Here is a 16,574-nt window from a genome sequence, read left to right on the forward strand (position 1 = left end):
TTTATCATCAGATTGTCCATGTGGAATGTCAATTCGAGCTGGAACATTGACAGCTGGTATATATGATTTAGTCACCCTTTTTTGTGTCAGTAAATGCATCAAATAATTGATTTGCCATTTCTTGGAAATGCATTATCTTTTGAACTTCCATGTCACATTGCTTTGTGCGAGGGTCAAGATATGATAAAGTAGGCTCATGCCATGACACATCCTTTTCCAGAATATTCTTTTCTCCACCTAATGATGGGAAATTTGCGTCATCAAATTGACAATCTGCTAGGCGTGCTGTGAAAACATCACCTGTTAATGGTTCAAGATATCTTATAATAGAGACTGACTCATAACCAACATATATTCCCAGCCTTCTTTGAGGACCCATTTTTGTCCGTTGAGGTGGTGCAATAGGGACATATACTGCACACCCAAAAATTCTCAAATGGGATATATTTGGCTCTTGACCAAAAGCAAGTTGTAGTGGAGAATATACATGATATGAACTTGGTCTCATGCGTATCAATGATCCAGCATGTAAGATTGCATGGCCCCAAACAGAAACAGGAAGTTTGGTCCTCATTATCAATGGTCTAGCTATTAGCTGGAGACGTTTAATCAGTGATTCAGCTAAACCATTTTGTGTGTGTACATGAGCAACTGGATGCTCAACAACAATTCCTACAGACATACAATAGTCATTAAATGCTTGTGAAGTAAATTCACCAGCATTATCAAGTCTCACTCTTTTGATAGTATAATCAGGGAAATGTGCCCTCAATTTAATAATTTGGGCAAGAAACTTTGCAAATGCCATATTACGAGTTGATAATAGGCAAACATGAGACCATTTGCTGGATGCATCTATTAAGACCATAAAGTATCTAAATGGTCCAGATGGTGGGTGAATCGGTCCACATATATCACCTTGAATTCTTTCTAGAAATCTAGGTGACTCCCTTTCAACTTTCATTGGAGAATGTTTTATAATTAACTTTCCAAGGGAACAAGATGCACATGGTTTTATGCTATTGGATTGAGAAAACTTTTTGTCCTTCAATGGATGCCCGTGTGTATTCTCAATTATCCTTCGCATCATTGTTAATCCTGGGTGGCCCAACCTATCATGCCATAAACTGAATGTCCCAGGATCACAATGTTTTCCTTCTACTACCATATTTGATTCAATCATATGTATATATGTATAATGCAGACCAAAATCAAGTGTTGGTAGTTTTTCAAGCACATGGTTTTTGTCTATAATATACATATATTTCTTATTTTCAATGGTCACAGTTTTTGTGTCATAATCTTCGAAATATATGTCATTGAAACTTAATAAGTTTCTATTAGACTTTGGAGAAAATAAGGCATTTTCTATACAAAAGCTTGTACCATTTGGTAATATAAAATGGGCTTTCCCGGTTCCCTCTATCAAGTCCGCAGGACCTGATATTGTATGTATTACTGTTTTTGTTGGTACTAATTCTGAAAAATATTTCTTTGATTTCAGAATAGTATGTGTACTACCACTATCTGCTATACAAAGATCTCCAATCTTTTCTTGGTGTTGTGCTCCAGTTGGACTCATATTAAACTTCACATATAAAAGGAATAATAAGTGAATAAACATAATCATAATTATTATTAAAAAGAAAGCTCATTTATTGTAGGAAAGACATTACATGAAAAACAAACAAAGGAAAAACAGTTTTACCAGAACAATAATAGATTTTTTTTAGTTTATGTCTTCCATGTCATTACAGAAATCAGCAACATTTAGTGGAGTGAATTCAACATTATCAATGAGGTTTGCTTCTTTTCCTTTTCCTTTAATGGACTCTTGATAAAGTTGACAAAGATGTGCAGGTGTGCGACAGGTCCTTGACCAATGGCCTGTGCTACCACATCTATAACATGAACCATCAGATTTTTGTGATGTCCCAGTGTCATGCATTGCCACTTTGGCCTTATCTTGTGTGTGGACATTGTTTCTTTGTGAATATTGGTAATTATTTCTTTTCTGGCCACGACCACGATTATTACCTTGTCCACGACCAGAATTATGGTTCTGATTATGGCTTTGGTTTCGATTAAAATAGCCACGGCCTCGTCCTCGACCACGACCTCGCCCTCGTCCACGTGTATTGTTTCGATGACCATCAATATTTGTAGCATTTGCTTCAGGAAGTGCTACTGATCCCGTTGGACGAGATTCATGGTTTTTCATTAAGAGTTCATTGTTTTGCTCTGCAACGAGCAGACATGCATTCAGTTCAAAATATCTTGTGAACTTTTGCATCCGATATTGTTGCATCAAAGTAATGTTTGTTGCATGAAATGTTGAGTAAGTTTTCTTCAACATATCTTCATCAGTAACCTCTTGTCCATAATACTTGAGTTGTGAACATATTCTGAACAAAGCTGAGTTGTATTCATTTACTTTCTTGAAGTCTTGAAACCTTAGTGTTCTCCATTCATCTCTAGCATTTGGAAGTATAACTTCCTTTTGATGATCAAATATTTCTTTCAAAAGATTCCAGAGAATACTTGGATCAGTAACATCAAGATATTCAAATCTCAACATTTCATCAATATGCTTATGAAGGAAAACTTGTGCTTTTGCTTTGTCTTGTGCCAAACAATTATTAAATTCATATATAGTATTTGAGATACCCATGGATTCAAGATGCATTTTTACATCTATCATCCATGGCACATAGTTTTTCCCGCTAACTTCAAGTGCTGCAAACTCGAGCTTTGCGATGTTGGACATAATGTAACTATAAATTTTAAACAAAATAAAAATTAAAATTAAAATCCATTTATTTCAATACATATTATACAAAAAAGAAGCGGTAAAGCTAACATTGCATACAAGCCTAAAAGTAGATGAAATTCCATATTATCTTCGATGTTAAGGATTGGGATGAAAAGTAACATGACTATTATAGTCATGATTATCACAAAAGGATGAATCATCTTGAAGCTTGATTTCTTGAAATTGATTTATTTGATAGAGGAGAGAAATATTTGTTGTGGGTAAAATAAGCAGGGTAAAGATGTTTATTTATGGTAAAAAAATATAGCCGTTGTTTTTGCTATTTATAACCGTTGCATATATATTCCCGTTGTGTATATATGTATATGTATTTTATAAATCATATAATAAGACTTATAACTAATACATAACTTTACTAATTAGAAACATAAATAAATATTAGTAAATGTTTAAATAAAATTATGAAGAGTATCTAAAATATAAATAAACATTGACATGTATAAATAAATATAATTTAAATGTTAGTATGCACAAATAAAAGTTAGTAGCATAATATAAATGTTAGTATGCATAAATAAAAGTTAGTTGCATAATGTAAATGTTAGTTTGCATAAATAAAGATTAGTTGCATAATGTAAATGTTAGTATAAAAATTAGAATACATAAAGAAATGTTAGTATAAGAAATAAAAAATTGTTAGTAGTCCATAATGTCCATAATATATAAGTTTCATTAATTCATTAGTATTATTATTATTTTAATATGATTGAGGTTTTTATAATTAATAGTGTTTTTAATAAGTAATACATACCTTGATTAAGATAGATGTGATTTTCCACTTGTTTAATAACCTTGATTAGAGCTTTCGTGCTGATAACGTGTTATGAATTAAGCGTAATTAATGTAACTATAAATCAAACCAAACTAGTAAACTTTGATAAGAACTTTAATTGAGAAGAAATAATATTTAGAGAGAATATGAAAGTTATATCTCTTATAACTTTTGGTGTGTTTCATTCTTTATAATGGAGGGGTATTTATACTACAAATTTTACTAACATATAATTGTAACTAGTTAGAAATGTTGACAAATTTGCCATGCACCAATTATTATGTCATCCACCAATTATTTACAACACCACCAATTATTTACAACAATATATATATATATATATATATATATATATATATATATATATATATATAGAGCTAGGTTCAATTGTTTAAACTAATTTTTGTGTTATTGTATGCATAAATGTGGGCCAATCAAAATTTAAAATATAAATAAATAATTAAATAAATAAATAAGGGTAATTAGGTAATTTTATAAACAACTTCCCAAAATACTTTGCTATAATTATGCTAGTTGATTTTAACTTAATTTATCCCCTTTTAATTACCATCGTCGTCACTTTGAAAAACCCTCCGTAGGATTCGAGCTGCATCCCAATTCGTTTCTCCAGTTCTGTAACCAAAGTCGGTGCCACGTTAAATGGGGGAAAAGGATATTCGATCCTTAGTCTTCGTCTTCATCTGATCAGAAAGGAAAGACGAACAGAAGCAGTCAGCGATGTGGTGATCAGTGGTGGCTACTGTCAACAGCGGTGGAGAAGTTAGCGAAGAAGACGAGGCAGAACAGGCCTATTCCTCATTGGATCCGTATGCGCACCGACAACACTATCAGGTACAATGCTAAACGTAGGCACTGGCGCCGCACCAAATTAGGGTTTTAAATCAAGGAGTTTGATTTATACTTTTATTTGATCTGTAATGACTAACATATACAACAGAAAAAGTTGGAATTATTAATTATGTATCGTTTCACATTCAAATTTTGAGACATATTGGAATCAGAAACCATGTCTATCAGTTTGTTGTCAGTTTAGTATGTTGAATTTTTCCATAACTTTGCTTTGAAGTCCTGCTTTATTCTCTTAAATGCCTGAGAAATAAGGGGGGGGGGGGCTGTGTAACTGTGTTGATCATTGCTTTCTTGAAACTCTTTTGTGGTCTTAAATGTGTGTATAAAAGTAGGATTCTGAACTGAATATCACGCAGATTCAAAACCTTAAATGCAATGCATTTACTAGATGTTTATTGTGCTCATTCTTGAGTCTGTACATCTGCTGTAACAAATTTGATACATGCATCAAATCAAAGTATGATATGCCCTGATGCTGATGTGATTTTACTTGGCCTCTAGCAGACTCCATTGATCTTCTTCATAATGTAACTGACTATAGCTTATAAGTAACAGGCCTAAGAGAGAGTAATTCATAATCATAGCTAAACTTGAGGGGCTTTGGTTTTGGTTTAATTTAACTTGGGTATAAGTTTTTTTTGTATAACTTTGGTTTTGGTTTAATTGTTGAAAGCTAGGGATTTGATTTTTTATTTCTAATTCACAGATGACATCCTTTAGTGGTTTAATTTTATTTCGGACTAATATACATATCAGAATGAGCAGCTTTTTGGCTGCATTTTATGAACTGATTCATATTTCAATTTATGTTTTTTTTTTCTTTCTGATTTAACACTTCATTTATGTGAACAGTGCAGGATCTTGACAAGGTTGAATTCTGAAAAGGTATCAAGTATGTTTATGTAGATGATTCAATTGATGATATTGTTGAGATTCCAATTCTATTGGAATGGAATCACGAATTCCAATTCTATTGGAATGGAATTACGAATCCCAATTCTGTTGGAATCACAATAGTTGATGCTTGAAGAACGGACCACAAAATTGAAATGGACCACATTATTCTTTTATAATGTATTAGTCGTTGTTAAATTTTGATGTTTTCTTTCCCGTTTTGAAAATATTTTTAGTTTTATTCTTTAACAATAAATGTAATTATTAACAATTGTTACCCGTATTCTATAAGAAATAATGTATTTTTTTGTTTTTATTCTTCAATTGATTGTTCAAGAATTTGCTATTCTACAAGAAGTTTAAAAGTCATCATCAAGAAATAGGTTCAAGAATATTTTTATTATTTATGGTTCAAGAATATTTTTATTTTTGAATATACTCATAAACATATTCTGTCAGAATGTCCGAATTAAACAAATTATAATATGTAAAATCGGATTTTTAAAATTAATAGAATCTATGATCCTTTAAAAAATGTAATTTTCCTTTATTAAATCTATATTAATTGACTAAATTACCCTTGTAATTAATTAAGATGATATTTTCAATTATATTTAATTCAATAATATATATTAATCACTTTCTTAAAATAAGTAAATTTGATTGGCCCACATTTATGCATACAATAACACAATAATTACTTTGAATAGAATAACCTAGGCTTTTATATATATATATATATATATATATATATATATATATATATATATATATATATATATATATATATATATATATGTTAAAGATTTCTACTCTGGTGCACGTCGATGACCTGCTTCCCTCCGCCAATCCAAAGGATGTCGGGCGACCTCTTTTAACATATATGGTGATGAAGCTTGGCTGCCTGCCTCACCAGGTGTCTGCCTGTGTCACCAAGCTACCTTCTTGCTTCTATTCAATTTGACCTCGCGCTGAGGAGGAGACTTCATGGTGGGTTTTCCTTTTACGTTTCCTCTAAATCGTTGTGCAACTAGAGACGGGCGTCCAGGGCAACTGACGTCATAATTTCTATTTCTCTTTGCCAATCGCAATTTGTTTCTAGTTTAAAGATTGTACAATAGCAATTTATTTCTGGTTCAAAGATTGTAGTCACAATTGTTATTTCTCTTTTCGAATCACAATTTCTTTCTGGTTCAAAGATTGTATTCGGTAAGAATAGTCTATTGATTTTGTATCTTCTACGCCCCTCCTTGTGTGAATTCTAATTATTTAACAGGTTTGAAGCTTCCACGAACAAAGAGGGATTTAATGGTCTATAGTTCTACATCTAAAGCACGTATTCAATACACTTGTTGACATATTTAAAAAAAAAAGTTTTAAGGATATAAGTTAAAGTTATGTGTGCTCTTGTTTTCTTTGTTTATTTGAACCCTAATTTTATTTCTTTCGTATTTTATTAGGGTGAAAATATAAGAACAATCTTTTTTCTCCAAAATCTCTGAAGTATGTCCATCATTAGCGCTACCTCTATCCAATTTTCAATTCTTTGGGCTAAATATTCAATTGAACATCATTCTATCATTATCCTATGGTTAATTATCAAGTTTTGGGAATTGTAGGAGGGATTAAACATGTATGAGGTGAAGCTCGATAGGTCTTGAGATTTGAGCAAAGGTGAGCCTTCTTCCTAAATATTTTATTTCAATTTTAAAGTTTAAATCCCTGAGAAATCAAGTGATGGAACTATTACGACCTATTTGTGTCAATTGTAATAATTTTTTTTGTTAGGATTAAAGATTGTATTTGCATCTGTTTTGGATGATCAACCTGCCCGGCTGCCCCCATATCCTTGGAAACAAATGGATCTCAAAAAGATATATGGTATTTATCTTTGTTGCTTGTATATGTTTTTGTATAATCAAGTTGATAATTGTTGATGTAAGTGTGTGGTTTTTACCTGCCTCGGTAGAACATATTGATTGAAGAAGAGGTGTTTTATGAGATTATTTACAATAGTTCTTCACCAAAACTGCTAATCTTTCTTTTACTTCATCTATGCATCATCCCTGTTTATCTAATGTATGTGGTATGGGAGTTAATTCTATGTACTTATTACTTGAATTGGATCCACATTTCATTTTAACAACCTAAAACTAAGAAAAGACCGAGTCAAGTTTACTTTATTTTAAGAGTTTTCCAATATTGACTTCCCAGTTCTTGGAAAAAATATCAAATCATTTGCAGGTTATGATTGTTAATGGAAAAGGATGTCTGCTACATTGAAGCTTGCCTATCCAAGAAAAACTCTCATCCCCAAAGGTACTCTCTCAAAACACCTTCCACTTCATCCCACTTTCCATGTGAGATTGTTATGCATCTGATCAACCTGATACCTTTTCTATGGTAAGTGTTATGATGCTATAAGTTTTTATTCATGTTTAACCACAACCGACATGATCCAATTAGTAGTAGTTATTACAAAGTCATATTACAGTATCAATGCATGACAAAGACTTCAATGAGGAGGAAAAATACCAATAATCCCATTTTTGTTTATTCCGTTACTGGTGGGATTAGATGTCCATAGGAAGCACACCAACTGTTTGGTGAAAGTTTTATGATGGGGTTATTGTCAAATAAGTCTACTATCAATTGGGTTCATAAGAATACAATAACTTCAATTTTTTATAAGATGATTATGTGTTTGCACTACGAAAAGCATACTTTACTTCATAAAAATGAGACCCAAATTAAATCAACAGATATGTAAACATAAGATATCAAATAACCCATTAGTTCCTTCGGATCAGTGGTGTGGTGATGAAATCACACACGAAATCTCATGGCTTCATGGAAAATTTCAGCCTAAATTCATTACATAAACAAATAAAAGTGTTATTCTAACAGAAAGAAGTAGCAATCATATATCTATTAAAATGAATTGACATTTTGACCAAAAAATAAGATTACCATATATGAAATGCCACTGAAGTGTCTGCAATAGCTACTGCTTCTAATAATATCTCTAAAATGACCAAAATTAAAGAAGCCAAATTAACAAAATTTTTGCCCGCCCTTCTAGCAGCAAATATATTATGATTTTGATTACAACAACAATCAAAATTGCCCAAAATCTGATGGCTTCTATGTAATGCGCCATCATTATTTTGTTACTTTACCAATACTTCGTTTGCTAAATAGATAAAAATAGCAATTTACTAGAAGCAACATAAAAGAAAATTTTATGTATAGTTTGGCTTTATCTTCTTTAGTATTTTTATGTTAATAATAATTTGTTTTTTATTCAGTTTTCATGTTCTAATTCATGCTTAATGCTTACAGGAACATATAAGGTCATGAGTAAACTTGATGATAAAGGCTCTATGCAAGCAAGTGTTATTTAAGTGATCGATGTAAAACTGTAAGTGTACTTTTTCTGATTTTCTGATTTGGGAAATTGCCATCAAGTTTTCATCTTAAGAAGTTTCTTCACCAGACAATTTTCTTCATTCAAATGACATTTTGAGGTGCACTCTGTCTGTCATGCATCTTTATGTTAAATGAGTACTTAAATGTTAATCTTTTTAATCCAGATAATTAAGCTTATATTTAAGTACATCTGTAAATTAGGTGTAGTAAAATTATAAAAGGAATCTGTTGTAAAGAATTAATCTAATACAAATTCAAATATAATATATTGGGGATAATCATAATCTCTAATTATTTGACTCCATTATTTTCTTTTATGTTAACATCGTCGGAGTCAAGACCGACTCAAATGGCTATACATATGCTTCTCTTGAAGGAAAAAAAATTACACATGGGTCTTAATTTAATTATTTTTTGTAAGATAAGTACAGTTTTTTTCACAACCTAATTGCATTACGATAATAAAATAATATTTTTTTTGAGAGATTTTTCATGGTGACTCACTCAAAAAATAGAAAATTGAACAAAAAACCTTGAGTGCTTATGCACTTTAAAAGAAGTTTGACTGACAGAGGTGGAACAACCGTGTTGATTGCTATTTAGTGACATTTCCCCCTTTTTTACTATGTACCTTTCATCTATATTTTTTTTTCATGTTCTATTCCACCTTTGAAGACATTGATTTATCGTCTATTTGAAGTGGGTATGCTTGCAGAAACATTTGTATTAAAGGAAGTTCATATGTTTAGATCGATCCATACACTGAAGTATATCGCTTCTTCAAGGCTTAGATTCACGCACCATGATGTTGCAGAAAGGTTGTGAGAAAAGGAAACTGAAATTTTTTTTTAATGAATTTTTTATTTTAAAATTTTCAAATGCTAAAGTTGACGAGTGGACAGTTTTTTCAGCCCGATAATGATGATGCCAAACCAAAGGATGAGGAAGAGGCCAATGAAAGTGATGTTAAGGTAATGATGATGATCTAGCAATATACTTTCATCGATTTGTTTATTATAACATCCTACTTTTATTTATTACTATTGCAACATTGTACTTTGAAAAATCTCCCAGTTTATAGCAATACTATCCAAATGCAAAGCTATTTTCACAGGTATAAATATGTTGATTTTCAAAGTACAAGGCCATAAAAAAATAAAAAAATAAAAAAATTATAAAAGTACATTTAGATTTTTCAAAATACATTCTGTTAATAAGAAAAAATTAATGTTGTAATTTGGTTTATTAACAAGGAAAAATCTGAAAGTACAATGTTGTATTGGTAAATTTTAAAATAAAAAGCAATACCCAAACTATAATGTTATGATTCGATATATTTTTTAAAAATGAATTCCTTAATGTGAAACAAAAAGTTTTCGGTGAACATCAGAACGTTCTTAGTCTTGTAAATGAACATTGATCTATCTAGACAGAAATAAAATGTAAGAACATTGATCTATTTTCTTTCAATGTTTTTACTTTTCTTGATTTAGTTGCATGTCTGTGACTTTTTTTATAAATTTGATGTCACAGTTAAAAAAGCATGTCTAGACAGCTCACTCCAGTTATGGAAATCAACCAGACAACTCGCAACCGATGGACAACCCTTGTACAAATCTTAGAATGTCAACATGTTTTGCAAACTAAAAACAGGTTCTTACAACCGAATGATGTTAACAGATTCTGAAGGCTTAAAGTTAACGACAATTATTTTTAGAGAAAATTAGATCACTATGCAAGAACATTCAGACAATATAAGAGGTATCACATCTCAAATGCATTTGTTATCCCAAGTGCTCCAAGATATGCAGTTGGGTTGTATGGATTTTCATGGGTGTTGTTCGCTTGTACAGTCGAACTTTTTCGTTGTCATTTGCACTATATGGAGATACCAATAAATGTCATTAGAAACTTTTTTTTGCCTAAAGTCATGTAAAAGTTGATTACTGATCAATTCACTTGGGTCGTGATTATCACAGCTCAAATAAGTTTTCTAGTATATTTATAAAGGAAATTTTTTTCCTTTCACCACATTCATTTGAAGCCTCCATGACTTTTTAATTTCTTTCTAATAATGATTATAAGTTGGTTAAAATAGTATCTTTACTTTTACTTATAAATTTATGTCTTTAACTTTTAGCATATTATACATAATTTATTAGTTTTAATATGTTGTTATATGTAAACCATTATCATTTTAAAGCTACAACTTTTGATCAGTTTTGATAGATACTTAAATTGTTAATTTAAATATAGGGTCAACTTAAATATAACTTTTAATTCGACTTAAACAACCCAAAGAATAGTTTGTAAATAGTTAAATGTGATAAATTATAGTGTCTTTCTAATAATGATTATAAGTTGGTTAATAAGGTTAAATAAATATCAAACCTAAAGTGTAATCATAAATAAACTAAATTTTAATATTAAAATAATATATCTACTTCTATTTACAAAGTTATGTTTTTAACTTTTAACATATTATATTTAATTTATTAAATTTAATATGTTGTTGTATGTAAACCATTATCTGTTTAAACCTACAACTTTTGAACAGTTTGAATACAATACTTAAATTGTTAATTTAAAACATTACATGATCAACTTAAATATAAATTTCAATGCCACTACCCAAACAATATTTTATGAATAATTAAAAACGATAAATTGTAGTGCTAAATGCAAAACTAAATTGTAATATCAATTTAACTAAAATATTTTCTAAAGATATTTTTATAATCATTAAAAGTTTTCAAATAAGTAGCTTAAAATAACTTACAATAACAATAGTTAAAAATAACTTTATATAAATGATTATATTGTTACCTTTAAAAACGAAAAACAATGTTTGATGTTTTAAATAATTTCAATGATAGAAATTAAAACGTTAAGAAAATAAATTTTAAAAAATTAATTAACAATAACAACTATAAATAACATTAAACCAAATATTATATTTAATTTTTTTCATGAATAATCTGCCGGTAAAGATCATTCAAATGATTGAGATTATGCAGTTTTAACAGATGTATATATTATCATATAATTCAAAATAATCAATATATTATATCAACTTTGTATACGAATTATTATATCAAATTTAACTACAACGTTATTGTTATATTTCAGAAAACACATATTTGTAAATATTTCAACTATATAGGTGTTTCTACGCAACGCGCGGGAATTCGCATAGTATATATATAATAGAGGCATATTTTCAAGCACCAAATTCATTAAAACTCTCACTACAACTCAAGAGTTTTTAACTTATGATTATTAATTACTAATGACTAATGACTTTTTATTTTCCTCTTATTTGCTCACTAAAAACTATTCATGTGTTTATGTTTTAATAGATGTGTTAGTGTTTTTATGTTACTAAAAGTTCTAGTGTTTTTTTTCGTACTTTTTGTTATTCGTTGTATATAGATATTTTTTAATATAAATATTGTAATATATGTTTTAGTATATTTATGTTATGAAAAGTTATAGTTGTTAGGTGTATCAAACCCAACAAATAATAGGGGCACAATATACTCCAAGAGAACACTGATATGTTGCACTAAGAAAGTAGTACATAATAAGCAGGGTCGATCCACAGTGACACAGGGCTAAAGTTTATACTTTTTTGTGTAAGGTACTTTGGTCACCAAAAGTAAAGAGAGGGGTTTTTTAATGAAATAATTCAAGTAGATGATTAAAGAAACAAGTAAACGATTAACCAACTAAAATAAATTCAGATTTTATAAAAGGCTCAAACTCTATGCATGACAAATTAGCAACATGATTCAAAGATAACATGCTATTTACTTAATTCTACCTATGTTGGTACTTGAAAGTGTTAAAAAGCTCTAACATTTTCCATTCACCAAATTAATTAACAAAAACAAGCTTTTTGATTAACCCTAACCTTACCAACCTAACCTAAACAAACTCTTAGGATTAGATTGAAATATTGCATTAAGTTTGATGTGCATGTTCTCAACAACACTCAATACTCCTCACAAGCTCGGGAGCATAAGAGTGTGTGAATAGGATTTACACTAAATTCATTCAATGGAAATCAATTTAGTGCTTGTTACCTAGTCTAGTTCACAAAACAATTACAAAATTTTCAATTAGATAACTTGAATTACCTAACCCTATTTCAAATGATCAATAAGAATTACAGTTAGAATCAAATATTCAATTCAAACAAAAACAAATTCAGTAGATAGAATTTAAAAATCAAACATCAAGTCGTATGATTAAAATCACAACTAAAGAGTCAAGACATAAAGTTGGATAAACTATGGTTCTAGCCACACATGACTAGACAAAGATCACAAGTCTAGAATATGAATTTAAAGTGCTTACAAAATGAAATCAAATGTTCTCAGGTATTAATCAAACTCAAATTACTCTAGAAAATCACCCCTTCTGCTCCAAAAGTCGATAAATAGAATAATGAATTCAGTTGCCTGATTTTACGAAAGATTAGAAACTGCCACTAAACCCACGTCCACGTTTACACGGGCAATGTAAATTTAAACTGAAGAAAGCACGGGCCGTGGAAACTCAGAAAGTATAATGCTCAAATCGGTTGAGGCTTCAAAGTACATTGTTGAATCAGGTGCGAATCCACGACCCGTGGAAATTCAAGGCATAGAAATCCACAACCATGGAACTCTCTACGTGGGCGCTTTCCTCAGTTTTCTGCAACTTCTTCCTATTTAATCGGAAAGTAGTGAAATAATGTACGCATCTTCTAGTCACCTCCCTAGACGAGACCCCACCTCCAAAAGTCCCTGAAATATCACAGAAGTGTGCGAGTGAAATAATATCATGAAATGTCCTGAAAAACATGAAAAATACATGAGTTTAGGCCTAAATGCAATGCAATGATATGAAATAAAAATACAAAATGGGTGTATAAAATGTACCTAACAGTAATGTTTATTTTTTCATACTTTTTGTTATTCATTATATATAGATCATCATACGTTTGATATATAATTTACACAACTTTAATTGATTTATAAAATTATCAAATAATGGTATACATCACAATGACTTAAAACTATAATTTTTAATAAAACTAATATGTTAATTATAGGTTTGTTTTACTACTATTATTAGTTTTAAAAATATAAATATTAAATAATAATTTATTAAGAGTTATTAATTTAACTATTAATTGTATTACACACAACATATGTGGATTCACCTAGTAATAGTTAAAAGTACATATCATAAGGCAAATTAAAATATTTATAAATATATATTATTAAAAATAAATATGATGTTGTCATTATCTTTGAAATAATAATAATTACATTAAAATGTTATAAGACATTATAATTATTTTAATATAAATAAAATATTGTAATGCCCGAAAATTCAAGCTGCACATTATAAGTAATAATTAGTAAAATTAAATCCTTGATTAGGATAATATATAGTCGTGCGCACTGCAGACTATATAATACAAGTTTCGTATTAAGGAAAAATAGAAAAAATCAGCCGAATTGTCCGTAAATTCTAAAAATAAAAGCGCCAAAGCATATATATATATATATATATATATATATATATATATATATATATATTATTCTATATGAAAGTACATGTCATCACGATCCTGAAAATATAAATTTTGTAGAAATCTGACTCTATGAATTAGATATAATTTTTATAAAGATATAAAAGTCAGCCGTGCACAAGGAATGTGTGACGTCAAAATGGATGAAGCAAATGGTTGACTTTTGGGTAAATTCACAAAAATGAAAGTCATAGTACTTTTTAAGATAAGAATTTTAGTAAATGGAACACCAAAATCAAAGTCCGTACGAGAGAGTTATGATTTTTGCAAAATGATTAAATCTTATAAAAAATAGGGACAAAAAATAAAGTTAGAATTAACAGATGGAGTCTAAAGGAAAGTTATAGACTACATCGAGAGCTTTCCGAGGATATAAGCAACGTCGAATACAGAGTTTATATGCAGAAGTTATGAAATTTACAAAATCTGCGTTTTGCACCCCGCGCAGTGCGCGCCAATTGCGCGATGCACCCTTCTAGAAGGTGAAAATGCAGACCACGGAGAGCCAAACACGTGACACAAAGTGGTTAAGGAGACGTAGCCTTAAAATTCACGATGTCCACCCCTTTTGCACGCCGTGCACCCCAAATTTGGCTATAAATACCTCATTTGTGTTCCTTTCCTTCACACACACACACACACATCTCCACAACTCCCTCTCTTGTTTTCCTTCAACTTTTAGCCCATTTTCCTTTAGTTTTAGTCTGTGGCAAAGCCCTGTGATCCCTGAAGTAGTAATAGCTAGAAGTAGAAGCTCTGCTAGTGTAATTTCCGTACTTTTGTCCAAAAATTCTCTGTAAGTTAAGCAACACTCGTATCACTTTCAGTGTAACTTATATATATATATATATATATATATATATATATATATATATATATATATATATATATAGTCATAGTCGTTATTATGAACCTATAAATAAGATTTATCAGTAATTTCTTGTCGTTATACTGATTGATGTACTTACATGAGAGGTGTCTAGAATGCTCACGTTGACTTGGTTGTTGGATTTCGGAAAAGTTATTATGCCGAAATGATTCTGCCTCCCAAATGTCCTGCCTAAGTGATCCTTACTTGATAGATCTTGATGTTGACATTAGGATTAGTGAGGAATCTGGACTATAATTATTGTAGTCCCCAGGATTACGAAACTAGACTAAGGCTTAGTACTCTATGCGTGTAGGTCTTTTCAAATTACGAAGCGAAGCGTTCCCGAAATCGTCAGTCATCCACTTTATTAAGTGACAATTACCTTCATCTTACACATAGATATGAAGTATCTAGATAATTACATGCTTTATGTTCTTATTATATGTGCTGAAAATGTTATGTGTTAGATAAAATAGTATGATATGACATTTAAATTGATTTAATCATATAAGTATTATACATTTATAAATATGTATTGGGTAGTGATAAGGGATTATAGATAAGGAGATGATAAATTGGAGATGGTAGATAGGTAATGATAAATAGTAGATAACTAGGAGATGCCCTAACCTTGACTTGCGATGTTGCGATGTAGTCATCTAGCAGAGGATAGATGGCGACCACTGACTAATCTGAACAAGTCACGTGGAAACACCAGCATACTCATAATCTGTAGGTGATGAATTATGAGTTCAGGTGATGTAGTAACTATTTATTCATGTGATGATACTCTAACCCTTATTGGACACGTATTAGGGGAGTAATCCCCGAAACAATACTGCCTATGCGATGTAGGCGATGATAGGTAAACGCGATATAGGTGATGACCCTTAGGATAACCCCTTAGGGAATAATAAATAAGAAAATGGGGATGGGTAATTGGGTTAATTATTAAACACATTAACTATATTACTGTGGGTTGAAAACCCTATGTACTCACCAGGTTTCCCAACCTGACCCACTCAGCTTCTTTGTATCACAGGTCGAGGTACAAAGTTGCATGCATGATGAGAGATTCAAGGAGATCTAGTCTGTTAGTCTAAGATAATGTAAGACTCTTTTATGCTTATGTTTCTGTATTGATGATGACATCCCAAGTTTTATAAATAAAACAAATTTCTTTGAAAATAGTTTGATAATATTATTAACATGTCTTTGGGACAAATTCCACATAATCAATCTTTTTTAAAAAAAATAATTTGATTTAATAAGTATAAACAAATCGCTTTTTTCTGACCGTAAAAATAGAGATGTCACAAAT

The 16,574-nt window shown here is 30.3% G+C and overlaps 1 long non-coding RNA gene across 7 annotated transcripts; it reads left to right on the forward strand.

Annotated features, from left to right (window-relative positions):
- The first annotated feature begins 6,193 nt into the window (after positions 1-6,193).
- LOC145108579 (uncharacterized) lies at positions 6,194-10,831 on the forward strand. 7 transcript variants are annotated; one of them, XR_013708401.1, is made up of 9 exons: positions 6,194-6,359; positions 6,830-6,872; positions 6,989-7,043; positions 7,158-7,250; positions 7,614-7,688; positions 8,712-8,790; positions 9,499-9,616; positions 9,701-9,769; positions 10,332-10,831. It is a non-coding gene; the product is annotated as an uncharacterized LOC145108579 (long non-coding RNA). The 7 variants fall into 7 exon arrangements; XR_013708403.1 differs by having other exon boundaries at positions 7,166-7,250; XR_013708402.1 differs by lacking the exon at positions 6,194-6,359 and adding an exon at positions 6,366-6,705.
- The last annotated feature ends 5,743 nt before the right edge of the window (positions 10,832-16,574 follow it).

This window comes from Lactuca virosa, chromosome 4 (genome assembly GCF_052849685.1).
Source record: "Lactuca virosa cultivar CGN04683 chromosome 4, Lactuca_virosa_CGN04683_v6, whole genome shotgun sequence".
In the NCBI taxonomy this organism is placed as follows: Eukaryota; Viridiplantae; Streptophyta; class Magnoliopsida; order Asterales; family Asteraceae; genus Lactuca; species Lactuca virosa.